We start from the raw sequence: 15,204 nt of genomic DNA on the forward strand, positions 1-15,204 counted from the left end.
TCAATTATGGACTTTTTCCAAAATAGATGATTATCTCAGAGTTTTTTTAAAGAAGGAGTTGGCAGCTTCTGAGGACAAGCTTGTGAGAGAATCCTTGAGTGCTGTGGAACCAACTGTCTGGTGTGTATTTATACGTGACACAGCAGAAAGCATACACTAATGGTTTGATAATAATAGGCCCTTGTATTGTGTTTAGAATATTAGAATGAAGGTTTTTTAATAGATCAGTAAGGCTGTATTTTATACTGAAAAATCGTGGAAAGCAAATGTGATTTTGTTGTATATATCTTTCTATTTCTATCTCAATCAGTTCAATCAACGATGTTTTTACTAAATGTAACACCCGTTGAGTTGGGAATGCAATCCACTGGCTTGTGGATGTTATTAGGACTATTGATTGATATACTAAGACAGCCATTGAGCTTATTCAAATCGATGTGGGAGGACCTACTCTCAGCCTCATTCCTGCCTTGCCAACATCAGATCCAATAAATTATTAGCAGCTAAGAATATAAAATTTAGTGAGTTAAATTTCCATACAAACACTTTGATAGGAAAAAATAATCCCTATGTAATGTTTCAATGACCAAAATGGACTTTTGACTAGTTTTGCTAAGCATTTTGAAAATTACTGCTAGGGCTCCAGTTGCTTATTAACGGTTTTCAAACAATGTGAATATCTGACAGAAAGAGAAACAAGCTCACCCCTCACTGAGTTCCCTTTAAAATAAGCAGTTATTTCTTTTGAGGATTTATCTCAAGTAGCTGATGTTTCAAAGCTGTCCCTGTGGCTCTGAGTCACTCACTATTTCTTCGTAAAGGAAATTGGTTCTTTTATATTAACTGTTAAATCTGTATTACCACTCAGTTGCCATCAGTCTGCAAAAAAGCTTTTCATTTTCAACTTTTGCCAGTTTACATAAGTCACATTCAAACTTGTTACCCAAGCATCCACTTGGGCCATGGGCTGGGCTTAAGATTAAGGGCCCCTGCCCTCTCATGGCTTATCATGTAAAAATGGGGAGAGTATTATGGAAAAATATGTTACATGAAGGGGAAAAAAGCAAAAAATCAAAGCAAGTGCACTTATATAATAAGACCAAACAAAGCAAGCTACAGAAGAAAAATGTAATCTGATGTTCATTTTCCAAAAAGGAAGTTTTTTTGTGAAATGAATTGACTAATTAAACTCTTTATTTTTTTTATTTTTATTCTTTTTCTTTTCTCCCCAAAGCCCCAGTACATAGTTGTATATCCTAGTTGTAGGTCATTCTAGTTCTTCTATGTGGGATGCTGCCACAGCATGGCTTGATGAACAGTATCTAGATCTGTGCCCAGGATCCCAACTGGTGAACCCCAGGCCTCTGAAGCAGAGGACATGAACCCAACTACCCAGCCACAGGGCTGGTTCCCTAACTGAACTCTTTAAACTTGTATATGGTGGATGCCTATGTTCGTTCTGTAATCAAATGCATAGCTAAAATCTGAAAATCTCAATTGAATGTCTAATGGACATTATTTTATCGTTTGTCTATTTTAGCCTGCACTTGGATAGACATAGCAACTGATCAAGTGTGATACTGAATTTATAAAGTATAATAATTTCTTAATTTTTCATTCGTGGATTATTGTTTAATAGTGTGTTGCTAGTGCCTGTTTTACACCTGGAGCATAGTAGTTGAATGACAAATAATTTTTGAATGAATAAAAGTATCTCATTTGAGGCAATAGAAGGCCACATGATTATGGTTATAACTTATGGTGCTAGACTGCCTGATTTTGAAGTCGAATGTCAACACTTTCTAACTTTGTGATCTCAGGAAATCTATTTAACTTTTTTGGCCTAACTTTTCTCATCTGAAAGTGAAAATAATAATTTTTTTTTTACCTCATAGATAAAATGATGTACAAAAAGAATTTAGGTTGGTGACTGGGGCATAATAGAATGCAAAATTTGTTAATTATCGTCATTGTGGGGGACGAGAATTGGCCACCCCAAGATATGTCTCTTTGGCATGAGGATTATTTTAGGCTGGTTACTTTTAAAATCTGCAGATGGAAAGGAGGCTCTGAGGAGTAGAATTTACTTACCCTTTGTTAAGAGACGTTTACATTGTTAAAGGAAATCTCCATCTGTAAAGGTGTCTCCCTCTCTGTACCAGGAAGAAGGAGGGATGACCTTATCTCTAGAAACTCTTAATCAATGCCAAAGGCAAGGACTTAAATCTGCATCTTTTCTTCTGTACTTGTCTGATAACCTGCTGTAACTGACTCCTCCCATCCCCAACATCCTCCATTGACTTTAGCTGAAGATGATATTTAAGGTGATGGCTTCAGCCATTTTGGTGAGTTGCTCAGCTTGCCTGAGCCTCTTCCATGTATACGTGTTATAAAGCTTTGTTTAATTTTCTCCTGTTATTCTGTCTCATGTGAATTTAATTCGTTCTCTGGCCAGAAGAATCCAGAGAGGGTAGAGGAATGTCTTCCTCCCCTACATTATTCAAGAATTAATCATAGAAAATATATTTTCTCTGCTTGTTTTGGGACCTTTTCTTTTTCTGAATTCTGGGAATTATAAGCTAGTTTTCTTAACAAAAGGAAGAATATGATAATAAATATGTAATAAAAATATATACTGAATCCTAAATTAAACATAAATTATTTTGTGCATAATTTTGTGTTTCAGATTACCTACAACTCAATTATCACAAATTATCGAAATTTGCTATTATTCGTGCTTATTTGTATATTTTAAGTTTCTACCTACTCCTTTCTACAAAACATCAGGCAATTTGAAACAAAAAGCACATGCAAATATTGGGCAAAATGTAAATGCAGGTCAAAATTCAAGAACAAGAGAAACAAATAAAAATGCAATAGCAATAAAGAAAAATATAGCTTTTACAATTGTCCTAATTTTCTCTCTGAGTTGACAGAGATAGCTCTTCAAAGTACAGTGATCAATTATACAGTTCTTTTATTCATCACATAACAAACATTTAAAAAGTATATACTATGTGCAATATTGAAAGGTAGGAAGCTCAACAATTTTTCACGAGAAAGGCTTTTCCTAACCTTGGATTCTAAGAGTAATTTATCACAGAAGTTATTATATGGGGACCATGAAAGAAATGCAATCAGCAACGTCTTCAACAACATCTTTATTATAAATGTAGTAATCGATTTCATATGACAGTTTCTGGTATGACCTTTGACAAAGTTAAAAGCAATAATCAAAATCTGATTATATTTATATTACATTATGTTAATATTACGAGCATCGGTGTAAGCGAAATTGGGTATTTGAAAGTAAGAAGCAAAAATAATTGATTACTTGTCACAGTACTTGAAGGAGAATTACAACAGAAATAAAAATCACTTCAATAAACACTTATTGACTGTCTACTATGTACCCAGACCTGGGAAAGGTGCTGAGATTTTAAAATTAATGAATTAGAACAGACTCATCTATTCTGATTGATGAGAGTGAACTTCGTTCATATAGGCCAATGACTTTAAAGAAGTGGTCACTTTAATTTGATTAGAAGGCACAATCTCATTTAAAAAATGAAACAATTCTTTTTCTCCACCATCAGCGACAATTTTCAAAAGTCCACATTGAAGAATTAAGTATAGATTCCTTACTCAAATGTAGATTATATCTATATCCATCACCTGAAAAAAACTGAACAAATCTAAATAAAACAATAACAACAACAAAAACCTGCTTCTCTTTGAGTCAGTCCATGAATCATAGAGTTGCTCTTGTCAATATCCTCCCTCATGCATGAATCTCTTCTAAGACATCCTAAAGATGTGGTCCAGCGATCCTTGCTTGAACATTTCAAAGGAAGAAGCCCACTACTCTGGGATGTTCTTTACAGTAATTCAAAAATGGCCTTCCTGTTTGAATCAGTTAGGATGAACGCAGTTGCTAGTAACCCACTAACAACGGCTTAAATAAGACTGTGTGGTAGACTATTGGAGCTGGTTGATTTCATTAAAAACCAAGGGTTTCTTTAATGTTTTACCCTACCATTCTCAGAATGTTTGATTGCACTCTCACGCTTGTGTGCCTAGAGTCAAAATGGCTGCAACAGCTCCAGACAGCCTTTCCAAAAGAAGAAAAAGGTTTATTTTTATTTATTATTTTCTGCATGAAAGTCATTAGTATAAGAAGAATATCATTTATTGTATGCTCTTTAAATATGTCAAATACCTCTAATCTAAGGTTAATGGGCATCAGGGATCAGCATTAAGAGAAACAAGCATTAAAGTGTCTTATAGCATTGACATGCTCACATTCTCTTTTTCAGCACTAACATACAATGTAACTGAAACAAGGTAATATATTTAGTTTGCTACTGCTCAGACCCACTCCTAATATTTGCAGAGACTGGGCCAAGAGGACACATGGAGCCCACTTCCATTATATCTAAATATTTAAAACAATGAATTAAACTACCAAAGTATTAAATAAAATATATACTATTCTATTCTCCTCCCAGGCCGGGGGCCTCTCTCTTCGCTGTTCTTGCTGTAGGCTATGTGCTTCCTAGGCTTACTCGAATTTGTTGTAAACAGAACAGTTTAATTAAATAACCTCTTCCAGTCTGCTCTCATCACTCCAGTCAGGTCGCTGCACCTGGAGGACATGTGAAACAGGAACTCAGAAATGAGGATAGATGACATCCTAGTTGTCTGCTTGCTAGTTCTACAGTGTTAGGGCTACCTTGTAAAGGTTGGAAGCGTCATCAGAATTCCATGGATGTCAGAACGATAATACATGCATAAACTGTATTTTCTGTAACACTGTCAGTGGGATGTAGACAGCAGCCTAAAATCAAACACAATATCTGTAAAAACAGGAACATTCACACTAAGTGGGATAAATAGACTATAAATAGCCTCACATCAACTGAGGTCAGGTTTTGCTGCCAAAGGAGTTCAGGTCAAGTCAGGTTTTGCCACTAAATGAGCAATTAAAAACAAAGCAAAACAGAAACTTCTGTTTTTCAGAGCTTTCTGAATTTCAGAATTGCTTTATAAGAGATTGTGGAGCTGTAGTATGTCAGGCATTTAGCTAAGTAATTTAAATAGATTTTATAATTTAACTCATTACATTTTTTAAAGGTAGTTATAATTATCCTTATCTTACATGTGGGAAAAGTAAGGTTCAGAGAGGTTAAGTAACTTGCCAAAGAAGCTGTGATTTAAACCCAAGTTTGTCTTATCAATCCTACTAGGGCACACAAGACAGTCAATAACATATAAAGAACCTGGGATAGATTCCCTTGTAAGTTTCATGGAGAACCTTCTTCAGAATTATTACAATGATACACTTAGACTGATCCCTCTGACATCACAGCTTTGTCCATATCCCCTCTTTCACAAAGAAGCCACAGATAAGAAAATGAAAAGTCTTAGAACATTTCTGTGATATAATGTCCTTCATTTCAGCATCCTTTTAAGAGAGCTGTGATTTACTAATCTGTAAGCTATGACTTACCGATGCAATGAGACCAACTGTAGGATTAATGAGCAATTAATCAGTGGTTTAAGGAATATTTGCCTATCAGGTAAGATTCCTATTGTATTGTAAGCATCTTCCTCTCTCTGGAATGCAAATGTTTTTTATGAGCCTCCTCATGCTCTGCTGCTTGGGTTCTGTGGGTTATTTCTATTCATACCCTTAATGACTAGTCTTGAGGAATGTGTATTACAAGTGAAACGCACATCAGTAATGTTTAGTGCAACAGAACTGAAAAGGTCATCTTCCATCTTTTCTTCCAAACGCATAGCAAATCATCAATTGCAAGGATATAATCTTATGTTTTTAATTTGTTTATGTTGGTTGTTGTTGATTTTAATCAGTGCATTTCTTTAATGTTGATCTGAATCCTGCCCTTGGAATACACAGATGACATTTTGGGTCCACTGACAGCATGAAACAATTGTTCTGTGATTCACAAGCTCTCTCAGGCCTCTTGCAGGTTCAGGTGGCCAAGTGATCATGAGTGAGAGTGTCAGACTGCACTACTAGACTGAAGCGACAAAAAGTTTACTTGAAATTTTCACGTTTATCTTCTCCCAGGCTTTCCTGGGCTTTATTTTTATTTCTTATTTTACTTTACTTCAGCATGCAGGATAATGTCTGGAACAAGGTAGGTGATTTTAATAAATGAATGAATCCCTGCTGCCTGATTCCCCTGCGGGTGTCAGCTATAACCTTGACTTTTATTAGCGCCATGCTGTATTCTGAAGACTGTATTTGCCCTGTGGTCTGGGAGACAGCCTGTTCATTTGTGATATGTCACCTTCAGTACCCTTGTGTTAAAAATTCATTTCCATGCCATAAAAGGAGGTAAAGTAAATTCCAAATTATCTGTGATTTTGGAGGGTTGGGTAGTAGATTTTAAAAAGGAAGATATAAAGGGGATCCTGCCATGGTTTTCTGTGTCAGAGCTATTATTCCACTCTTCAATTTCATGAGGGGAGAACTGACAGAGAAGCAAGATCTATTTATCCCCAGACTTTATATTCTACTTTTCTCCACCTTCTATCTTATCTTTCTCTTAACCTTTCATTTTTCCCATTCTCCTTACCATAACAGTTTTCCCACAAATTCACCCCCTCTGATTCTTTTCCTACTCTGGTCTAAATCAACATGGTGTACAGGGGCACAGTCAGTGTTGGGAGAAAGTTTTGGAAGAGGAAAATATTTCTGTTCTTTTTTCTTTACATAATACGGGGAGCTTTTGTGTGTGTGTGATCTTTAAAGCTTATAACATAATTTCTTTAGATTCATATTACTTTTCAAATTGTATTGATCTTAAACTAAAATTAATTTTCATTTTCAAAGCCATCACCACCTAAAGAGGGGGTGGCTCAAAGGATTTGGGACACTAGGAAAAATTATTATGGGGTTAGTAATCCACAAACGCATCATAAAATAGGAGACTCAGTCTGACTAATCAAGATTTTATTCCAAATGAGTATCACTAATTTATTTCCATGTAGCAGTTATTAAAAAAAGAAATACTGAAGAATTAAAACAACATCTTAAATTCATTATTAAGTCCAGTTTATTGAGATTGGGCTTCTCTAGGGCTAAGAATCTGCTTCAATCTGTTTTGCTCTTGAAAGGATAAATGTAAAGAGTGAAACCCTAGGCAAAGCCATTTGGAGTCTTTCCCATGACTGATGCTACATTAAGTGAGGATTTTCTCCTAAAACTACTAGTCTTATGTGAATAATTTTTGTTTAAACTTACCTTTTAGAGGGAAAATTATTCTCCTTTTTCACTATCACTATTGAAATTTCACTATTTCACTATTGAAATTTGAGGGTTTTTAATCAAGATATACAATTCAGATAAATCAATTTTTTCTCTTAGGCATTTGAAGCATTTTTTCTCAAAAATGAGTTTTTGGGGTCCGGTTCAATTATTTATACATTATGTATTGCTCCAGTGTGCTATCTTAAAGGTATTTCTCCCTGGAAACGTACATAAAATAATTATAATTTAATTGCTTTTAAATGTTACATGATGAGATATGAAGTCATCATCTTACTTTTTTCATTTGAGTTGCTAATGATGGCTGCCTTTGATGTAAGTGTGTGTGTGTATGTAATTCTTTAAACTTAAGTTCTGGTAGTAATTTAGTCATATTACAAGAATTCCGTGAATACACTGTAAAATAACATAATCCTCTCTTGTTTCAAATATTCAACCACTGACATAAATTCCTAGACCTTGTCCAAGGAAAAGAGTAAATGCACATATAATGAGGCAATGTTACACCAAGATCTTGGCAATATTTATGGCCTTTGGCTATATGAGGATCTGAGAAATTTTATATCCTAGTAATGTTCCTCTTCTATATTCATTCTGTAAATTAGAAAGAAAAAAAGAATAGAGTAGGAAAAAAGAAAAATAAGCATCCCTCTGCCAAACACAAGACTGTTGATTTTTTCTTAATTCTTTATGATTTTATATCATTTTTCTTCTATCTATCCACCCATCGAATATCTAGTCTAATTTCTTTCCCAGGGTGGTCAGTTGATTTGATGTCATGTTCTTTTATTGGTCGTGGACTATGTCTATAATTGCCTCCCAAATGTGAACTACTGGTAAAAATATATTTGGGATGGGAGCAAAGGGATGATCAGCACTAAAATGTCCAAAATCCTGGAAAAACAGCTCTCATGCAAGAATCACCCAACGAAGAAAGGATCTGTCAGTAGGTTAATCTTTGCAGACAAAGAGGAATAAATTGTCCCCAGTTTGAATGTGTGAATCGAAAGGCCAAACATATCATCCCTTCACAAAGCACATCTTAAAATAGTGTTCTTAAAAGTATCTTTTGTGTATTTTTACCCAGTAGTCCCTAAACAAGCCAGGGACTTTGCTATTGCAAATAAACAATTTACATAAAAGTATTACTAAAATAAATATTACAATCTCTTTTCAAATTGTTCTTATCCATCTTCCATGAATATCACTTGAATCTAACCCTCCATTTTCAGGCCTTATTCATGCTCTTTCCTCTGCCTTGAATTCTTCCCTCCCCCTTTATTTCCTTTCCAAAACTTTCTGTGCTTTTAGTACCAAATTATAGTCTCAAATGGCCAATGAATTTATCTAAAAATACTTTAACCCGTATTGACATTTTCTTTCTCTGGATTTTATGGTATTTACAGTCTATACCTTATTTATTCATTCATTGCTTTTTTTCAGAAATATCTGTTAAATTCCAAGAACTATACTACAATTTGGAAATATAATAATACATAAAGCTCAAACCTTGCCCTCAAAAACCTCACAGTCTAATGTTAGAAACTAATAAAAATATACTATGAACTTTTCAACCAGACAGAAGTTTCTTGAGTACAATGAATTCTTTTCTTTAGTATTTATTACAATATCCATAGGACCTACAACTCTAGGAAGGGCATAGTAGTTTCTCAATAAATATTTGATAAAATGAATGTATGAAAACATGAATGAATAAGATGGAGTGATGGTTCAGTGCTACAAAATAGAAGGTCGTGGGAAGAGGAACCCAGATGGGTATGGAGGGGCTCAGCAAAAGCAATTGACAAGGAGATATTGAACTTTGAGTTGTTGCTTAAATGACAAAGGACAGTGACTAGGAGTACAAAGAAAGAAAAATGTCCCAAGAAATGACAAGACGACACAAGAGAACATGGAACCTTTTGGAACTGTGAGGAATTTGACATAAACCTCCCTAAGCTCCAACCCACCCTACATTTCTCACAACAAACTCCCAGATGTCCTTAACACTGCAGGTTTTGTCATCGTTGTTTTTATTTAAAGCAGATCCAATTTCTTTGCTTGAAACTCATGTTGACGTCATGTCATAAGGAGTGAATAGAATAACCTCTGGATTAGAAATCAGACTCTTCTAGTTATACCCAATATACTTTAACTCACTGTATGGCCTTTGAAAGTTAACTTTCTCTCTTTACGCCACCATTTCCACAAAACTAAAATGAAAATGTTGCAACAGATATATTCTGGGGTCCTTTCCATTGCAGAACATTCTATGATCCTTGACCCTTAACTCTCCCATTTTCAATAGGCTGAACAAGAAAGAAGTACAAAGTGGAACACATTAGGAAAATATCACAGAGATAACATATTCAGAAGGCTGCAGCTCTGCTTTCTCTGGAACACTGAAGAGAAAGGATGGGTATAGATCTGGTTGTGAAGAGTATAGTCCTTTTAGGGGACATGAGACGTCAGACCAGAGGCCTGTGAATGTTAAGTTACTATGAGACCATTTTCCTCCTAGGAAATGATGAAGCAGGTACCTTTCAAAGCACAGGTTTAAATAAAGGAAAGAACTTCTGCAGTTAATGAAAAATCAAAAGCTTATGGTGCCTAAAGAGATTAAAACAATTGCACTCAAGAATTTATCAGATGCTACATGCATCCTTCTACTTGACTGTATATTCACAGCTTTCAAAGACAAGCACCTTCATGAAGGCAGGGAGGCACGTGGCCATGAAGACAGGGGCAGTCCAGGACATGTAAAAACACTCATTCGGCGCCATAAGCAAGCTGCTGCCACTGTAGTACTCAGTCTATGTGTGTAAGAATTCTTATGATTTGCTCAGCTCTGTCTTACATCTGCTACTATGGCAACAGACATGGATAAGAAAGGGTAAACATTTGATAAAAGCAAGTGGGAAAAAATCCCTACCTTCAGAGTGTAATAAATATGGTGAGTTTTGTAATGGGAAGATTTCACAGCATGATATTGTGGAAAAAAAATCAGTATTAGGCAATGAGCTCATACAGCGTCCAGCAATTTACCAGAATGACTGCAGAGCCTGGAAAGTCAATTCACTCACTCATCTATATAGAGTCTGAGTAACCGCTATATTCTAGACACTCTGCTTGGCACTGTGGAGAATGTAGCTAAGACACATGCTACTAAGTGATGCTCTTTAAGTAGAAAAGTGAAAAAGGCTATCTGTGATAAGTGACATAGAAGCTGTACCAACACAAATTTCGCAGATTTTAAAAGGAGGAAAACATTATTTCAACTGAGAACATTAGGAGAAAAAGCAGAGGGGAAGTTGCATTTGAGTCAGTCCTCAGAAGGCATTGTATAATTAAACACGTTACAAAAATAATGCACAAGTTAAAAGTCATATATACTCATTAAATATGATTTCAAAAATACAGAAAAATAGGATGATGAAAAATTATTTGGAATCACCAAAATATAATTACTGCCTTAAGTCTCTTTACATGTAATAAAGTAAAATATTTTATTTTTTAAACTTTATTTACTGTGTCATTTTATATGTATTTCATCCTGATTTCTTTCTTTGTCATTCTTCTATAAGCATCTTCCCACCTTTTTCCACAGCCGTGATAAACATGATTTCTTATAAATGCACTGTTAATTGTCCCTGGAGTTTCTCATTCATTAGTGGTTGAGGTCTCCCTGGGGGTCCCAGGGTAATAAAGAGAATATAGAGACCAATTAGTCTTGAAGAACCCAAGGAAATTTTATTGTACTCATAATGCCTATGGGCATGATGGGAACAGACAATGTGATTTCCAAAACCCCAGCTAAAGGGAGTAAAATGTTTTTTCTAATAATATATCATCTGAGCTTCAATCAAGACCGTATTTTTTTCATTTCTATCAATTCAATCCCATTATAAAAATCGACATCCCACGTTATTTAGCAAGGACCGTTAAAAGAGAGACAGAAGAGAAGAAGCTTTTAATTTTCTTTGGAATTTTCACCTGGTGCTCTTATTGCAGTCTTGCGGCCATGAAAACATTGGATGCATTTCAGGGCTTCTGATAACCAGATGCCCAGTATACTGAGGTATTATGTCTACTCTGTCTACATGGGAATCTCAGAGTCAGCATCTGCATGCCTAAATATGACTATGCCAACTTCTGGATTCACAATGGCAATGTAAAGGCTGTGTAAATGATTCTGGTCACCAATTCCAATGTGTGTGTGGGTGGGGGCAGTGGTTTCCCACATCATCCACTGAGCAATTCTTGGACACCAGCCGGATGTTCTACCATTTAACTCAGTTCTGGTACTATCCACCTGGAGATAGCATCAGATCTCACAGATTAAGTCCTACAAGCCTCCACTGCCCCTCCACCCTGCCACTTCAATCATAAGTCCAGGTTGTCACCTGAGCTTCTGACCAATCAGCTGTAGATTGGAGGTTCCAATGACCCCTCTTTGGGTTTGATCAATTTGCTAGAACAACATACAGAACTCAGAGAAATATTCTACTTACTAGGTTCTTGGTTTATTATAAAAGAGTATAACTCAGCAACAGTCAGATGGAAGAAGTGCATAGGGCAAGTTATGGGGACAGTGTGCAGAGCTCCCATGCCCTCTTCAAGGCACCACTCCCAAATCTCCAGGTGTTCACCAACCCAGAAGATCTCTCTCTTCTTTTTGGTTTTTATGGAGGCTTCATTACATAGACAGGATTGATAAAATCATTGGCCATTTGTGCTTGATTCAATCTGCAGCTCCTCTCCCCTCTGCAGAGATCAGGGAGTGGGACTGAAAATCCCAACCCTTTAACCACATGGTTGGTTCTCCTGGCAACCAGCCCTCATCTTTAAGCACTTTCCTAAAGTCACCTCACTCACTTAACAAAAGACATCTTTATGCTCTCATTGCTTAGGAAATTACAAGGGTTTTAGGAGCTCTGCACCTGGAACAGGAAGGTGGATGAAGAACAAATATATATTTCTTAATATAAATCACATTGTCACACTATGCCACACCTCTCTACTCCAGAGTCACTCCCCTATACATTACCCAAAAATAAGAAACAGATGTCTCACTTTTGATGAAAGCAAGGAGCCATCTGTAATTTGCACTATACTTAGAAAGTGGAAGAGTGCTAACAGACTTAGCAGAGAATCTAACCCAAGTACTTACAAGGGAAGTACTGAAGAGGGGATCATTGATTTCTACACTGGAATTCATTTAAGAGTTAAGCATTAATAATTCAGGAATTGCGGTTTCCGCAGAGGGTAGGAATGAGACAGGGGCTGAAAAATAAGCAAAAGTTTGAACAGTTGTATAAAGGAGTGGCTGGGCTCCCAATCTTTGTCCCCTATCCTCCCAGACAAGATTTTATTTTCCTTTACAAATCTGAATCAGAGGGACTTCTGGCTGGAATCTTAGGCATCTAAGGAGGAAAAGTTGAGGGCCTCTCTTGGAAACTGAAACTCTGAGTAAAACTTTGCCTTCTGATTAGTAAAGCCTCGTGGCACATTTTCCCTACGCAACTTCAGAAAACCAACAGCAACGTTGATAACTGTCAAGAAGGATGGCAGGTCCTTTTCATAAGATTTACTGATATTGACGTTTGAAGACTGCTGATCAAAAAGCAGCTGGGCATCAAATTGCTGTGTAATGAATCCCTCCTGCTCCCTGTATAAGCACCGCCTGATCGCACAGAGATCCCAACCCCAGCTTCTTATAGTGACTCTTTTCTTGCATCTTAATGGACAGACTATTCCAGAAGGAGATAAAGTGTCCCTGTGCCTCTTGGTGGACTCTTAACTTTCAAGGGTAGTATCACGGGCAGCTCTATGTCCTACAGACTGCAAAATCATGCCTCCATCTGAGCATCCTCTTGTGTCTCTTGCTTTGTGAGACCAACTTCATAAATCCCCATTAAAAAGCTTACTATTGTCTAACTGTTAGCATTTCTTAATCAAATACATCATGATTCTGTTTTAACAATCTCATAATAGTATACATTTATTGCTTAGAAATATGGATGTGGATATCTGAAAAAATACTAAAAGAATTGAATGTGGTTGCATCTGGAGAGTAGGATGAAGGAAGAAGGAGAGGAAGGTTAATTGTTTTCTGCAAAAATCCTTTTAGAGATTTTTGAGTTTTAAAAAATAATTTGCAGCTAATGCTTTAATATGAGAAAGCAGAAGACAGACAGAATGAGCTCAAGACAGTGTAATTTAGGTTCTGCATAGAAAAGAGTCATGGTAAATAAGGTAATTGTAAGCACCAATTTAAAGGATCTCATGGGCTGCTCAAAGTTCCAAAAGACAGGGGAAAGCAGAATGACTTTAGTTGGTGTTCTTTTTAGAGATGAAAATTGGAATGCTAAAAATAAAGTTTTCCTGGGGCTATCCCTGTGGCATAGTGTTTACGTTTGGCACGTTTCTCTTCAGCGGCCTGGGTTTGCAGGTCTGTATCTCATGCATGGACCTATGCCACTTGTCAACCATGCTGTGGCGGAGACCCCCCATATAAAATAGAGGAAGACTGGCACAGATGTTAGCTGAGGTCTAATCTTCCTCAGCAACTAAATAAAATAAAAAAGTTTTACCAAATTTGAAGCCTATCTACATCACATAATAAGTATTTAAACTTTATATTGATTTTTCTCAGTTTTTGTGAATTTCCTTATAAATAAAGTTGCACTGAAAATTTAATGACTATATAAATCTTTTTTTTTACTTAGCCTAAAGATTCTCTTTTCCACTTACTATAATTACGGTTGTTTGTCCTTGCTACATTCTAAAAGAACGAATTCTGGGCCCAAAAGAATGAAACTTTACAGACTCTTGAAACTTGTCAAATTGCTTTCTGAGAGACTTATAATAATATTCACACTTACCAGGTAACAACTGAGAGGAGAGTAGAAAAATTCTATGAGTTTTGGGACCTGCAAATAACCCATTGTGGATTATGCACATAATGGAAAATAGCAGGACAAATAATAGCTTGAAAATTGTATTTGGATCAGTTAAGTAGGTTTGGCTGACACATTTTAATACATTCTGTTGGCAATGGGGAGCCATTTTTTTAAAAAATGAGGGGGAAAAAGAGTAAAAAACAAGAAGATCCGATTCAATAAGCATTTATGAAATTTCTACACCTCTTTATGCACCACTCAGTGTGCAAAATGAATAAGACATGCCCTTTGCTTTCCAGGGTTTGTAGTTTAGAGCAAATGAATGACATAATGATTAATAAATTTTAAACACCATATTGATTTGATAAATAATGGAAGTTGCAGTTACCAACCAGAGTACAGGGACAGGGTCCCTAAAATTTAATGGAGGTAACTTAGAAAAACTCATAAAATGTCTAGATGGAGCTGAGGTTTGGAAACTCATGACATCAGCAGATAGAGATGACAGTTAAGGGCATTCAGGAAGGAAGAGGGTACTAATCATATTCAGAGAATGCACACATTTCAAATATAATTTAAATCAATACATTAGATAGATAGATAGAGAAAAGCCTAAAATTACTAAAAGAAAATATAAGTGAGTATAAAATTTTACGTTAGAAGTCTTACCTTAAAGAAGATCAAAAGGAGGAATTGTCCAAATATTTAAAACTTGTATTCAATAAAAATTTTAACATTAAAATTTAAATGAAAACAGCAAACTGAAGCAATATTTTCAAATTATGGGATAGATAAAAAGCAAATAGCTTATATCTATAAATACATGTTTTTAGTTTTAAATAACTCTTTAAAAAATTATGAGGAAGGGAGAATAACTTAATAGTGAGACATTTACCTGACAAACACTGCAACTGTCTGATCAAGAGAGAAGAAATTGCAGTAGAGAAGAATCCCATAAAACACCTAACCAGCACTCCTTAAAACTCTCAAGCTATCAAAAACAAG

The sequence above is a fragment of the Equus quagga genome, unplaced genomic scaffold, assembly GCF_021613505.1.
Source record: "Equus quagga isolate Etosha38 unplaced genomic scaffold, UCLA_HA_Equagga_1.0 251_RagTag, whole genome shotgun sequence".
Lineage (NCBI taxonomy): Eukaryota > Metazoa > Chordata > Mammalia > Perissodactyla > Equidae > Equus > Equus quagga.